Genomic DNA, 16,022 nt, shown 5'->3' on the forward strand with positions numbered 1-16,022 from the left:
AAATATGATGTTATCACCACTCCTGTCAAGCCCATGATGTGCTGCAGCATGTATAATTAGGGAACTAATTGAATGAATAAATAAGTGAATAAATAAACAGATAAATAAATGGAACTTGTAATGCCAATAAAGCACTTGTACAGTAGAAAATAAAAGTAGCTAACGTGGTTGCTTGGGCGAGTCGGTACATTCTGTTTTCTTTGTTTTGTATTTTCTCTTGTTTGTAAGACACTGCCCAAGTATATATTGTGTGGTTCTAGCAAATAAATCTTGTTGTGAGTCAGTGCCACTGTCTGTCTTCTTCTCCTCCTGTACCCCGTTCTTGGCGCTGTTTTTTATGTGAACAAAATAAAAGCTTTTCAGTTTTACTTGCACAACCCATCTCCAGCTTCTCAGGCCACTTTGGTTCCTTTGGCAGGAGTGGGGCCAAGGTGCTCCTTCCCTACGGTACCTACATAGCCGGAAGTCTAAAATAAGCAGAAGAAGTAAGTATCACAAGTTTCACAAGACGAAGAATTACGCGAAATATGCTCCCACGACGCTGGAGTTTACTTTTTCAGTGTCTTTGACTGTAAATACCATGCATGCCCAGGCGTATCTAGTTAGACTTGACTCCAGTGAGAAATTCAAAAAAGGGCATGCTTAATAATAAATGCAAGAAAAGCAAGTTATGGTGAAACGTTTTTTTATATTTTTGATGTCCAACATTGTAACCTTACTTTACCCTTTTAGTAAGATCTAACAGATAATGGTGTCAAGCAAATCGTAAAGTAATTAATATAAGATTGGCTGTTGCACAAAAATGTGCACGGAAATACAGCTTGACACCCGTTTATTGGTGAGCTGACATCTTGAGATGAGATCACTTGTTACGCGATGACAAACAGCAGAAAAACAAGTTTTCTACTTTCGCCGCACTGGCTACTAAAGCTACTGGCCAACTATTCAACGTTTGAACGACGCAAATAACCCAAGAAGTGTACGGAGGGCTGAGTGTTAGAGCATTGGACAAATTATTTGATGTCGCAGGTTCAGTGTACTTCAAAACGAATAAGGTTTGGACATGTTGGTTATTCATCGTTCTTCATAAAAGAGAGCGCCCAAAATTCTGTTTTGTGAAGAACGCACGTTCAGACTCTGTTGATACAAATTTTGTTCTTGTCATTTACCTTATAACTACTTTGGTCTTCGCTCCTCTCCGCAACAACGGCACCCTTTTAAAGCTTTGGAACTCCATCATGGAAAAACAGAACTCGAGGTGGCTGAAGAATTTTGCACGAGAGTTACCGGGAATATTATGAACGAGAGCATCGACGCTGTGATCGTTCCTGAGACGCGATTACCAGAAATGGACATTCCATTCACCATGGAAGAACTGGAAGGTGCGTTAGTCGCTTCTAAGCGCATGTCATCGCCAGGTTCTGATGGTATTACTTATAGTGCGTTGGGACACCTTGGACAAAAAGCCAGAAAAGAACTTTTAACATGCTTCAACAGCTCCTGGCTCAGCGGCAGCGTTCCCCGAGAATGGAAAACATGTCAATTAATACCACTTTTGAAATCGGGAAAATCACCATTGGACTTGACAGCGTATCGCCCTATTGCCCTCGCAAGCTGCCTCGGAAAAGTGATGGAAAGAATGGTTCTATTTCGTCTCGAGTGGTACTTGGAACGATACACCAAATACCCTTCTTGCATGGCGGGCTTTCGTCGGGGCTGCTCCTCCATCGACTGTGTCCTTGACTTATTGACATTTGTTCAACAAGAAAAAAGTCGCAAGCGCATATCAGTGGCACTCTTTCTTGACGTGAAGGGTGCATATGATAATGTAGCTCACGATGCCATCCTCACTTCTCTCGCAGCAATGGGCATTGGTGGATGAATGTTTCAATGGATAAAAGATTATATAACTGGCAGGGGTTTCTTTGTACAAACATATGAGGGTACAACTGCTCAACATTACACCTACTGCGGAGTACCTCAGCGAGGTGTTTTAAGCCCCACATTGTTCAATGTTGCCTCATTGGTCTGGTGAAGGTTCTGCCAAAGTCGGTGTGCCTATCCATATACGCCGATGATATTTGCCTCTGGAGTGCTGCAGTTACTCGCCCTCAGGTGCGTGCACGTATACAGCGGGCAGCAACCCTCACAACAGCCTACCTTCAGAAACAAGGCCTAAATATATCAACTGTGAAGTGCGCGTTGATGGCGTTTACACGCAAACCAATAACGCCATACCCTGTTTACATCAATGGGCAGAGTGTCAAATATGCATGGACGCATCGTTTTCTGGGCATAATATTCGACAGAAGTCTTTTGTGGAGCCCACATTGTGAATACTTGAAGAAGAGACTGCTATCTATTGTGCATATAATGAAATTCTTGTGCGGAAAAGCGTGGGGAACTTCTGTGGCCTCCATGCTACAGCTGTACAGGGCCCTATTTCTGGGTCTATTGCGCTACAGTTTGCCGGTACTGACTAACACTTGCAAATTGAATACTGATTCATTGGAGAGTTTGCAGGGTCAGGCACTGCGTATCTGCCTAGGACTGCCCCGATGCGCTTCTACTTATGCCACAATCATGCTTGCCAAAGACCATCCGGTCAGGACATATAGAGTTGTGGATTTATTTATTTATTTATTTATTAGAATACCCTCAGGGCCCGTAGGGCATTACAGAGGGGGTGGGTACAACATATATAACACACAAGAAAAAAAGACAAAATAAAGAAACAAGTATCAGATGCGCAAATCAGGAAGGCAACATAAGTCAACTAAAAATGTATAAGAATTCAAGCACATACAAGACAAAGATAGATAATGAAAACTGCGTATAGTTACAAGCATTGCTGAGAAATTGCAGTCTTGAATAACAAAGGGTCTGTTATTGATACAACGGAAGAGGGAAGGTGGTTCCAATCGGCGGCTGTTTTCGGTAAGAAGGCTGCTGAAAATAATTTGGTGCGGCAAAACGGAATGGCAACCTTATGCTGATGATCAATGCGCGATGAGTGGTATGACGGTTGTGAAATGAGGTCTCGCTTCATTGATGGATTGTGAAAAAATATCTTATGAAAAAAATGCAGTCGCGCCAGTTTCCTCCGGACAGTTAAATTGCCTCAGAGCGCACATTCGACATGCTAGCCGTGTCCCCGACCACCACTTGGCCCTTATACCTTCCGGAACACCACGTGCTACGTTTTCAGACGTCATAGCCAAGCACCTAAAGAGCATTTCATCAGGATATACGCCAGCTGCGAGAATGGCATGTCCTTTGTGGTGCCTCGACCAGCCGCAAGTACGTCTAGAAATTCCGGGAATCAAAAAAAAAAGCAATCACTCCAGAGTAGCATTGAAGCAAGCAACACTGCTATTATTACATGAGTTGTACTTAGACCGAACGCAGATATACACTGATGGGTCCGTCTCATCCAGCAGCTCATCAGGTGCCGCTGTGATTCCGGCTGCAGAAATGACAATCAAGTTTAAGTTGTCGCATATGACTACATCTACGGCATCAGAGCTTGCTGCTATAAGGGCTGCTTTACAATATCTCGTTCAAGAACGTCCAGGAAAATGGGTCATATTCTGTGATTCGAAGGCAGCGCTTCAGAGTTTGCAATCTGCCATGCGTAGGAGGAGCCATGACCAACTGGTACAAGAAATAAGACATTGCCATCATGAAGCTCTAGCACGAGGGCATGATATTATATATCAATGGCTGCCTGGACATATCGGTATTACCGGAAATCAATTAGCCGATGATGCAGCCCGCTCAGCCCATGAAGAAACCCGTGTAGTCCCTATTCCACTATCAAGGAATGATGCAGCAAGACAACTTTACCTGCTGGCTCGAGATCTCACACGCACGTTCTGGTCGTCTACCAGCTTCCAAAGGTGTCAATTTTATGAACTGGATCCTTCGCTCAAGCTAAAGCTACCATCACAACTTTCCCGCTCCGATGCGACACTGTTATGCCACCTTTGGTTGGGTGTTGCATTTACAAAGGTGTACTTCTTTCGCATTGGTATGGCAGACACTCCTACATGCGACTACTGCGGAGCTGAAGAGACCATCGAACACGTCCTGTACAGTTGCGCTTGCTACGACACACAGCGATGCCAGCTCCGGATGGTTTTGAATCGACTTGACCCCGAACCATTTTGTGTGCAGAAGATACTAGGACCTTGGGCATCTGCCTCAGTTGCGCAGAAAGCAACAAAAGCACTGCTACTTTACCTCAAGTCAACAAACCTGAGCGACCGCCTGTAGACTGTGTGTGCTCCCCGAGTGTGCTCGTGATTGTGTGTACCTTCTCATCTTTCTGCAACCTCTTTTCTCCCCTTTATCCCTTCCCCAGTGCAGGGTAGCAAACCGGTTGTGCGTCTGGTTAACCTCCCTGCCTTTCCTTGCATCTTTATCTCTATCTCTTATTCACGTCTACCCTATGCCACTTGGCATCATTGGCAGTTCTTTTAACTTTTCTGCCTAAGAAATAAAAGACGCCAGTAAATATACAGCTCCTTCCTTTGTCTTCTAGCTCAACCAAGCACCAACATAGGGGTGCGACAGTAGGCAAAGGCGCCAGCTGTTAGCTGCATGTGTTGTCAAGTATAATTTAGCGTGTGAGTAATGTTATAGAGTACTATCAATAAAGCCTGCTCTTGAAGCTCAGTGAAGATAAGTAATGCCTGCTCTTGTGGGTGAAACGTTGAATGAGTGCATAAATACAGGCACCTGACTTATTTTATGAACCTAACTTTTGAAGTCATGTTATTGTTCCAATGCCAGCAGCTACAAAAAAGGCAGTATCGATTCGATGCTCCTGGATAAAGGCACTGCCTATTTTTTCATGTAGACATACATAATTGTGCACACCGTGTGGCATGTATAACGTTATTGTGTTTCCAGCAATAAATAAAGTATTTTCACCTTGCGCATACCACAGTTCCATTGAAAATCTGTAGCGCAGGCCTAAAGAATTCTCTTTCGGAACTCTCTAATTTGCCGGCAGCCAGCAAAGCAGGCTGCGCGGGATGCTGCCGGCACTTCGTCTCCATTGTCTCCCGGCAGTCACGGGTTCAAACTGCTGGTACATCTGTTTTAGTGAAGTACGGCCGGCAGCTGGCAAAGGCAATGCTGAGAACAAGCATGTCAGTACCGTAATTCACATGATTCTACTGTCTATTTACATTCTAGGTTCAGTCTAGGTTACATTGTACTTTTGCAATCATAATCACTAAGCGCGGCACAGAAAGGCTTCTCCTACAAAAATGCAGCAAACAACGAAGGTGAACATAAGGCTTCATCTTCGCGATAACATTATGCAGTGCAAACTTAGAATAAAGAGGGATTTTTTTTTTGTGGCTGAGTGACCTGACGTGGATTTACGCCTACTTATTGTCCACAATAGTACATACATAGCACCCTTCAAGTGTTACATTCAGCACATGCTCTGCTTGTGTTCTGTTCTACGATTTCCTCGAAGTTAATGTTTCGTACGTATCAGTGTCTCTAAAGAACATCAACAGCACAGAGTATTTAAAGTGAAATTTGAACAGAAAATCGTTTGCACTTTATCAGGAATCATACACGAAATGTAAAAAAACAGGGTAAAAATACTCCAATGTACTCCGTTTATCACAGCTGGAATACGCTGTTAGCCACTTCCTCAAGTGTACACGAGGCCAGCACCATAACAACAAGACGAATATTGCGTAAATAACATTTATACTGTAAACGAAAGAGACAGAGACAATGCCTTTTCTGCAGGCCGTCTGTTCTTTCTCTGACTTCGTCTTCTTTCCCTTCGTTCAACACATCTGCGCCCATGTCTGAGCCCCGCTTTTTATCATCATTACACTCGCCTCCGACTGCTAGCCTCGTGGGCTACCGACAATGTCTCCGGTTGGCGGCATTGGCTATTCCGGGGTTTTTAAGTGACAATGAACCTGGGGACCAAGGCATTGACTTCTGTTGCTCAGTAGTGGTATTGGTCTCCTTCAAGAAATGCCATGAGTTAAATCCAGACACACGAAGTCGGAAGTCTGTACCACGAAGCTCAGCTTGCAAATTGTGTCAGTGTTGACTGTGGGCTTCCGCGAAACTTCCTTTGAAGGAGCTGCAGGACACGGCTCCACTATCTGGCGGTGGCTTCTCAGGACCTCTATGTCCAAGGTTATGGAAGTTAGTGAAGGGCGCGTTGACGGGGTCGTGATTGTTTTTTTTTTTTTTGCCTTCGGTCACCAAGGGAGGGCGCACTCGTAAAGGCTGGGGCTGCACCCTTGGGGTCGTCCTTCTCGCAGCTCCTAGGAGTCGGACATTCGGCCTTAGTCGAGAAGGTGCTGCTGGCGTCTGACAGCAGCCGAAACACAGTAATCGATTTGACGCGCCAGTACGGCCAGAATCGTGGTTTGTCGCCTTCATAGCCGTGACATGCCTTGGCAATACTTATATGTAATATCTTGAATCGTCATTGATCACCTTTCTCAGCCAAGTTTTATGTCCCCTGCAGAATGAAGGCTTCGTTCAAATATCTTATTTAGTCCCTCCTAGTGTGAGTAGGTTCCATTTTATTCATTTACTAACTTCTTCATTGCAGTTCTTTCCTTAACATTGTGATCCACAGCTTCAATTCTGGGAGCCCTTAAAATCCACACTTTCATTCTAATGGACAACCGTTTGTCAATCCTATGCATTATGTGGCTGGCTAAGGTCTCCTAATTTCGCCTAATATTAAGCTGAATATCAACTACATTCATTTTTACATGACCCTATATACCATGTATGTTCCCATTTATTTACTAGTTGCTTCTCCATTGTACGCTGCCTGGTTTATTCACATTATCAGTACGGTAGTTTTTCACAGCAGCATATTCCAACGGAGATATGACACATTCCACACAACACCTGCACAATAAAGATAAAAAAAGATTCAGAAACTCCAAGCCAATATCTCATCCGCCATCAAAATATGGCCATTATTTTACTCTTTGTCGGCTTCCTCAAGGGCACACTGCAGACAAGTGATACCATAAAAGAGACCAGTCATACATAACAGTGTCACAGTATTCTAAATCATCTTTGCACATCCGACATTTCCATTTATTTAGAGCTTTTATTCATGATAGTAAACTTGCTACACCTGTCAATGCATGCTCAAAAAAAAAAATAAACCTCGCACGCAGGTAATTTGAACGTTCTCGTCCATAGCACCAGAGTGGATCAATTCTGGTCATATATCAAGATCACTTTCTTCAAACTGCTTGCCTTGCATTGCAGCTTTTCCTTGCTCTGCTTGTAAAAGACTCGCTTTAAGGTGGGTTTCCTTTCCGGAAAGTCGATTTCGGTAATTGTATGACTCTTCAATCACCAATACTTCTTTATAGGTGGTGGCACTTTATTTTGCATAATACGCTATTCAAAAAATATCTCTGCGAGCCCACGTCTTTTTCAATTGTAGTAGGCTTACCATGTTCTTCTAGAGCCCTTTGGTTGATATGTGTATGCTAATTCTGAAAACTGCCACTTCCATATTCTCGGCTGTCCCTACTTTCACGAGAGTGGTGATCATTTGCGTCCTCATCTGGACCAGCCTCAATGTTGTTTTCCAGCAGATTGACACAGTAATCATCTGTAAATCTCTCACTGGCACAGTTTCATGCTTGCACCTTTGAAAGATCCATCGCTTTTTCTATTATAACACCAATGTTATGCATGTCATTCTTTCAGTGGCAGACAAGATCTTGCAGAAATTCCATCTTTCTTGAAAACCTCATGCATGCAACCTTCAGACACGATGCTTGCAAGCTTTGCTGTGATTGAAGACACTTTTCTAAGTTTTTGTGGCTTGAAGGAATCCTGTGATTTAGTTGCTGCTCAATGCGCAGCACTTCGGATTCTCTAGCACCATCATCATTCAGCAAAACTGTAGCACTTTGTGCATACAGCTTCGCAGGCCAACTTTGGCTACAAAGATAAAATGATGCCCAAGTGGAAATTTTTGTCAGCATGGTAAATTTGCGCTGCTGAATCCACAGGTACTTTCTGTTGCAGATCTTCACAATTGCAGTCACACACATCACTCACATAACGATCCCGTAGCTCTTGAAAAGAGAATGCGCCGCAAATAAAACTTTTTTAGAGACGTTCATTTTTGTAGTGCAGAAAACGAACAAGGACGAAGAACGACGCGGACACTGCGTCTTTCTTTTCCTTCGTTGTTGGTTTTGTGCACTGAAAACGTCAACAACAATTACAGCATGCCCAAGCGTACGCGTCTTAGATACGGTCGAAGCTTACAGGGAGATAGAAATCGATCCTCATCGCCAAGTATTAAAAAACAAGATAACAATTCAGCGCGAGCACGCATCACCATAACTCCGGTCAAAACCCACACCGAATCACAGCCGCGCATACAAACTCGGCTCTTAGTTCTGAATCACCGTGCTCCGAACAAAAGAAGGTCCGCCCGTGCTTACCATCACAGCCCAGCCGCGGTGGTGTAGTGGCTAAGGTACTTGGCTGCTAGCCCACAGGTCACGGGATTGAATCCCAGCTCGGGCATGGCAGCTGCACCTTCGATGGAGGCGAAAATACTATAGGCCCATGTGCTTAGATTTAGATGTACGTTAAAAAAATTTCAGGTGGTAAAAATTTCCGGAGCCCTCTTCTACGGCGTCTCAAGGGAATATACAAAAATTTTGAATGTTCAACCCCACATATTTAAATCAAAAGTGGATGAAACGTGCCACTTTAACCACTGAGTTTACCAGCAGTACCTCCTATATTTTATATGTACCACAAGGTGTTTATCAGTATTTACATTGCAGTTATATACGCAAGATCTATATCAGTACCTAATTTATTTATCCCGTGTAATAAGTTACGAGATACTGCGAAATAATAATCATTGAATAAACTCCGCTTCTCAAGCTGATGCTGCTTTAACAAAGCTCTGTTCTACCTATTAGTGGAGCAAAATCACGTGTCGACGTTCGAATCACATCGACCAGCACAGCAGCTGAAGTACGCAGCACGCAGCACAAGCAACCTTCAAGCAACAGAAAAATCGACTTCAAACAAGGCCCTCGTCGTCGCGAGCGTGGAGCAGCAAACAAGAAGAAAGGTTTCAAGAAATTCTGGTGCAGCACACGCGTGCGCAGACGTAAACCCATCCGCATTTCTATGCCGTCGTTTCAAATCTTGACTAAAAGTAATAGTTATCGCTCAGAAATATTTTAAAGAAACTTTGAAGTAAATGTAATCTACGTAAATAGACTATGCGTATATTATCGTGACCTGAATAAAGAACAAGACCGAAGTGTAAGCGCAAAATCTAAACGCTAGCTTGCCTGTATGTGATATACCTACACATTTTAAATATCTCTATGTTGGCTTAAGGATTAAGCAGGCTGTTAAACAAGCTGACGTTCCGGCAGCTTTGTGATAAATAAAATATTCTTGCAAAATTTTAAATTTGTTCAATTTTTCCCCTCTAACCCATTTCTAACCTTGTTTGTTTTTTGGCGATCACTGGTGCTTATAGCGGTAGAGGTGGGAGCTGGGTGACAAAAAATCAATTAAACTAGATTCGTTCTTTGTATGACTGACTCAATTTTCAGTAATGCATGCAGGTAGCAAATCAAAGTTCTTTGTTTTAGGCAATGGAATGGGTGTCGGTGGCATTCCGTTTCGGGGCCTGGCTGTGAAGCCTCGTTACAACGTGGCCAAGAAGGGAGGCTGGGGGAGAGTGGACAGTTGTTGTAGCTTGAAAAAAAATAGCAGGTGTGGCTTCACACCTGCTCATTGTGGAAAAGAGCTGGTGCCCCTAATGATGACCCCTGGCGGCTGCCATGACAAAGGGAATATAACAGAATAAAATTTGACCTTTGACTATGAACTTGCTGCGGCATCTCAAGAAACTTTTTCGTGAACCTGTGGACATCTGTACATGATCTAGTTGCAAGTAACTGTTTCTCTGAAGTATTTGTAATCTCTAGAAAAACAGTTTAAAACAGTTTTGAATAAAAATTGTGAGATGCTGATATTTTGAGGCAAGTAATACGGTAGCGTTTTGCAGAGAAAAGGGGCATTGCCATAAATTTCTTTTCGGGTGTGGGGTTCAACTATACTTTATGTATGTTCGTGCATGCTTTTTTATGTATGTGTGTATATACACGCCAACAATATTTAACAAAAATTTCTAAGAGAGGTTCGAACCTCTTGTCTATGCCCCTGTCAAGAAAAACTCTTTAAAGAAAAGTAGGCGAAAATTTTTAACCTTAATTAGAAAATGTTTCTTTGAACAAAGGCAGCAAGGCTTTATTTTAGCTTTATTTAGTAAAAGCTTTTTAAACAACAGTAGGCAAACAGTATTCCGGCATTATTTGGAGAAAGTTTCTTCAAATAAAAAAAACCTTCCCTTTATTACTATGGTAACACAAAGTTGAAGTCCTAGCCTGTTACTCAAATGTAAAAACGTTGGTTGCATGTTTAAAAGTGATTAATGTTTATTTTTGTGGGGAGTTCCAAAACAGGGGGGGGGGGGGAATGAGAGATTAGCTGTTAACGAGCGTTAGGCTTTTGCGTTTGATATAAAGGGTGTGAAACACTACTGGCCTTATTCTCTCAGATGGTGCGTATGTATAACTGAAACAGTACAAAAAATGATAAGAGTAAAAACAGAAAGAGTCCATTATAAAGGGGAATACAGCAGATCAGCAAAACAAAGGTGTGGAACGATACTTTAATCTGCACAGTCCTCAGGCAGCGTGAGTTTCTTCCACAGCCGCAAGTATCAATTGTTGCTGCTCAAAAAAAAACAAAAAAAACAAGTCACTCCAAGCGGAGGACATTGCCTTTCCTGCAAAAGATCAATAAGGAAAAACTTCGTTTGTACTCAAATGAGATATTCATTAACATAGTATGTATCGGGTTCTGGGCAATGCGAAAAAAAAGTTGGATTAAATTGGATTAAAGGTATGTGATGGGGTAGTGACACTGACAAAGGCAGCAACGAAGAAGAGTTTGATACTAAACAGTTTATTGGGGCGAACCTGCTGTGCCCGGGAAATGAGAAGCCAACTACAAGCAGTTTACTGCTTGTAGTTTGAGTTTCCAATTTTCACGGCTTAACGTTGATTGATTGATATGTAGGGTTTAACGTCCCAAAGCCACCATATGATTATTACAGACGCCATAGTGGGGGCTCCCAAAATTTCGACAACCTGGGGTTCTTTATCCTGCACCCACATCTGAGCACACGGGCCTACAACATTTCCGCCTCCACCGAAAATGCAGCCGCCCCAGCCGAGATTCCATCCCGCGACCTGCGGGTCAGCAGCCGAGTACCTTAGCCTCTAGATCACCACCGTGGGGCTCTTGGTTTAGCGTTAGCAAATATATATTAAATTTCCCGTGAGTAGTGCTGCTCGGAGGCGCTCATTGTGTACCTGTTAGGTTGTGCCTCACATGAGTATGAGTATGTTGTCGATATAGGGTCGGGTGCCTTCAATTCTGTCAAAAATGTGGCTCATCGCTTTTTGGAATGCTTCACTAGTGGTGCCTATATTAAAGGCTGCCTTAAAAAGTGCTAGTTTCCTTATGGAGTGGCGAAAGTGCAAATTTTCGAGGTACTTGTTATATATAAGAATTTTATAGAACCCACAATTAGCATCTAACTTAGTGAAGGCTTGTGCGTTTGAAGCTCGGACTCGATTTCTTTTTTTGAAGGCAGCTGATGGCGGCCGCGCTTCACGGATTTGTTTACGTGCCTGGGAACCATCAATACACGTAAACGGCCGTTTCTTTTTTTGCGGGCCATGACAAGGGAATCGCCCATTCAGCTGCCTCCTGCCGTCTATTGAATAATTCTTTGACCATCCATCCGGACCCGTCTTGAAGCAGTAGTTCACGAAGTGCACGTAGAATCCGGCATGAGGGCAGTGACACTGGGTTAGCTTCTTCGTTCAGTTGTACACTGTATGTTTCTCTGAAGCAACGTAGGCGTTCAAAGAAGTTTGGGAAATTTACCGAGAACTTGAGTCATCAAATCAGTAGGCATTGCAATTGCTTGTATTCTTGCAACAACTTCTAAATGTTCACAAGCCTGAAGACCCAGTGTTGCCTGCTACTTTTTCTTTACCACAAAGAAATCAGTCGCTTTTTCGATTTCGCCAATGCGCAGTGTGAGTGTCACGGCGTCATTGTGTTTTATCACTTCACTATCATAGTTAGTCAATAGCGTGGACGATGGTACAAGACGCCATTCTTCGCTCACATTTACAAAAATGGCATGAAGAAGCAATGTGGCCTGTGGCCCCGAGGCAATTTTCAACCGTACGCGGTGTCTAGAAACGTTGCCGTAATTATTCAGTCTTGCTCCGTAGGTATGCCGTTCTGCTCACGGCCAAGATCTGGAGTTCGTCATCCGGTTCCGCTTCAGTCTGAAACAGACATACACATTTATTGTGGGGCAAAAGTGAAAAAAATAAGGGAACGTGCCCAGCCCGCACCACAGTGAACCTCTTCAACGTTTTTTTTAAAAGGGGCTAAGCCTCTTACGCCGTGGATAGTATGTCCCTTGTCATTGTAGTCGTCGCAGTAGTCGTAGTAGCCACTTGTATTGCAATGCCTGTTAATAAATATTGTGCCACAGCCTATCTACGGAGTCAATAGTGATGAGCAGGGTGAAACGTACGTCAGTCCACCCGTGCTTCTGGGCGTCCATTCATCCATTCGTCCGTCCGCTTCGGCCCACTCGTCATCATTTACCTTGCGGATATACTGCGATTTTTGTGGTCAGCAAGCTGCAAAGTGGTTTTGTTTCTGGCAGATGGCGCATGTTCTACCCACCGTTGGGCATTTCCTTTGGTCGTGACTGTGGTTATTTTAGGGGCATTGACGAATTTATCTTCTTGTGGACACTTCTTTCTGGTGTGGCTCTTTTCGTATGGAATTCATCCTCGCCTCGTTCTTCTCCCATGCCTGATTTCGATTAGCAGCTAGCTCTGCAGCTTTGAAGTGTTCTGTTGCCTTATCGAGTGTCAGCTTCTTTTCCCGTAAAAGAAGCGGCCTAAGCTTCTTGACTGCCGTTCCGCAAATAAGCTTGTCTCCAACCATTGACTCCATCAAGCCTCTGCAGTTAAAGTTCTGAGCTTTCAGCTTGACATCCCGCAGAAACTGCTCAAACGGCTCCCCATCCCTCTGTTGCCGAGTTCTGAAGATGTAGTGCTCGTAGGCCTCGTTTCATTTTGGCGCGATATTCTTCATATTTCTTAGTCATCCCGCTTCGCTGATTTCAGTTTAAAAGCGTTGAATATACCAACTGTTTCTTGACCTTGTACGTGAGGGAAAACTGCAGTATTCTGGTCTCTCAAACGTTCAGTCACATGTGAAGTTGCCTTGAAGTACCGGACCATCATCTGGCTAAAAGTGCTCCAGTTTTCTGCTGGCGCCTCGGCGAGTACCAGCGAATGAAGGGGGGGGGGGTGCTGGAGTGCTTTCAGGGCAGCTGCTCGGTTGAAGCCGGTATGCGTGATAAGATACTTTTTACATCTTGTGTCGATAAAATAGCATGTCGGGTCAGACAGTGCTCAAGTTGAGCACTGTCTGGTTTCAATAAATGCTTTTAATAACTGGTTTCATTGAATCCTTGCACCTAATAAATACGCCGTCATGCACAGTACGATTGCCACCTTGAGGATACCCTGGTTGCCAGGCCCAATACAGTTGGGACAAAAAATAATTCTTAGGTAGAATTATATGCTTTTCTTTCCAAGTACACATTAACAAAACAGAATGTCACGTTACTTGATATACGGAAACTTGGCATGCAACATATCCTTGCACTATGGGCATGAAACGCTGTGTCACGATCTTCCTAACGGGATGAGCAAAAAAAATAACACTGTGTAATCTGTGTATACTATCTAAAACATACATGTTAAATTGAATGTGCTCATTGAGTTGTGCATGAATAATAATGATTAATTAGTTTTATTCGTTCATATGTTTTGTTATGCATATTTTTGTATGTATTTCAGAGTTATTCTATTATTTGCTGCCATAGACCAGACGAGTGTTGTTTTTGTACTGTTGCTTTCCATTACCAGCCTGTAATTTTTTGCAATTTTGTAATTTGAGCTTTTCGGTGGCTGAATGGACCAGACAAGCTGTGACATATGGTTTTTCCCTTTGCTCCGATTAACGTATGCAGTGTGCTTGCACGTATTTGTCGCGTGTTCGATAAACACAAACTCAAAACGAAAAAAAAAACTCTGCCTGCAACCATAAGTTCATTGCCCCGCCGTGGTGGTCTAGTGGCTAAGGTACTCGGCTGCTGACCCGCAGGTCGCGGGTTCCAATCCCGGCTGCAGCGGCTGCATTTCCGATGGAGGCGGAAATGTTGTAGGCCCGTGTGCTCAGATTTGGGTGCACGTTAAAGAACCCCAGGTGGTCGAAATTTCCGGAGCCCTCCACTACGGCGTCTCTCATAATCATATGGTGGTTTTGGGACGTTAAACCCCACAAATCAATCAATCAATCAACCATAAGTTCACAACAAGTCTCACACAGTGCATTTGTTAATGACTTGGAAAATCTGGCTGCTAGTGTGGTCGTTTCCGGGCACGTGTAAGCTTCTGGTTCACCAACTTACTACAAAAGAACCTTCGCGGCGTTCAGATTGTAATGTCGCAGTGAACTTCAGTCCTTCAATCAACCAATCGATTATTCAAATGCTCCGTAAACCAATCAAGTATTCTTTCCCATTGAGCCGGAGTATTCATGCTTCACAAGGATGTGTGATTCTCTACAGAGTCCGGTGACGAAAAAAAGCCACAGTACAACATATATTAGTACTGAAAATTAAGCAAATTTGAACTGAGAGCTTTTTGACTGGAATTGTTAAAATATAGTGACAAGTAGGTAACACAAGAAAGGCCTTTTTATGCATTATTTACGTAGCGATACACTTGATCTGACTGCGAGAAAAACAACAACAAACATGGTCATTAAAAATAAAGTTAAATATATAGATAAATTTCACAGATAAACCAAAAATCAGCAATGGCAACAAATATGTTTTTAAAAAGTATAAAAATAAAAAAAGTTGGGCAACTTGGTAAGAGTTCACTGCGCAGCAGGAGCAGACACGACAAAAAAGGCATTGCACTTGTTTGTCTCAATTGCATCTTCCTGCCCCGTCCCACCATGCAGTTTGACCGAAATTAGTTAGGATCTATGAAGAAATGAGTTATCAAAGCAGAAAGCAGTTTTCTTTAGCATGAGAAATTTAGTAGCATCAGTTTTATTCTGAACCAGGATAACAAGAGCTATTAATTAATCATTCCGCTAGTTAGCCCTTATAAGTCACGCAAAATGTACAATGCATTGCGGATAAATATGTGGGAGGAGGTTGCGAGGTTTTAAACTTCAGGCATAAGCTTGTAGATTATACAATGGGAAAACTAAATTGACCAACGAGGACTAACAAGAGCATTTTTCGAATGTTACAACCTACAAAGACATTCCTAAATGCTCAGATTAGCACTATAGGAATCGTATACACAGAGCAACTTCACAAAATCAATGAAATGCAGCGGTTACAAATTGAGTAAACGCTTTTTTTAATATTTATACCTAGGCAGACGTTTACATATCAACATGTCGCACAAAAGCTCCTTGAAAACAATCAAGCTATAGGTGGATAGCGATTGAGCACTTAAATGTTTCATTGATGAAATGATTTGACCGCTGATGTTTATGTAACTCCTGTAAGCATTGCCAATATGGGTATACCTCTCTTTTTCCTAATAATACATCGATTCTATCAAATTGAAGCAGCACGTACTGGATGTTCTATTTTGGTTATCGTGTACTTCAGATGCCTATGTCCGTATGTTTAAACTCAATTTTCGAAAATAGGGAAGCGAAGCATTTTCAGTCACTTCGCAAGCACCCTCCTTCGATGGGTCATGCGGAAACGGATCCAAGTGCGAAGATACGAAGGGCGGTAG

The sequence above is a fragment of the Rhipicephalus microplus genome, chromosome 3, assembly GCF_043290135.1.
Source record: "Rhipicephalus microplus isolate Deutch F79 chromosome 3, USDA_Rmic, whole genome shotgun sequence".
NCBI classification, from domain to species: domain Eukaryota; kingdom Metazoa; phylum Arthropoda; class Arachnida; order Ixodida; family Ixodidae; genus Rhipicephalus; species Rhipicephalus microplus.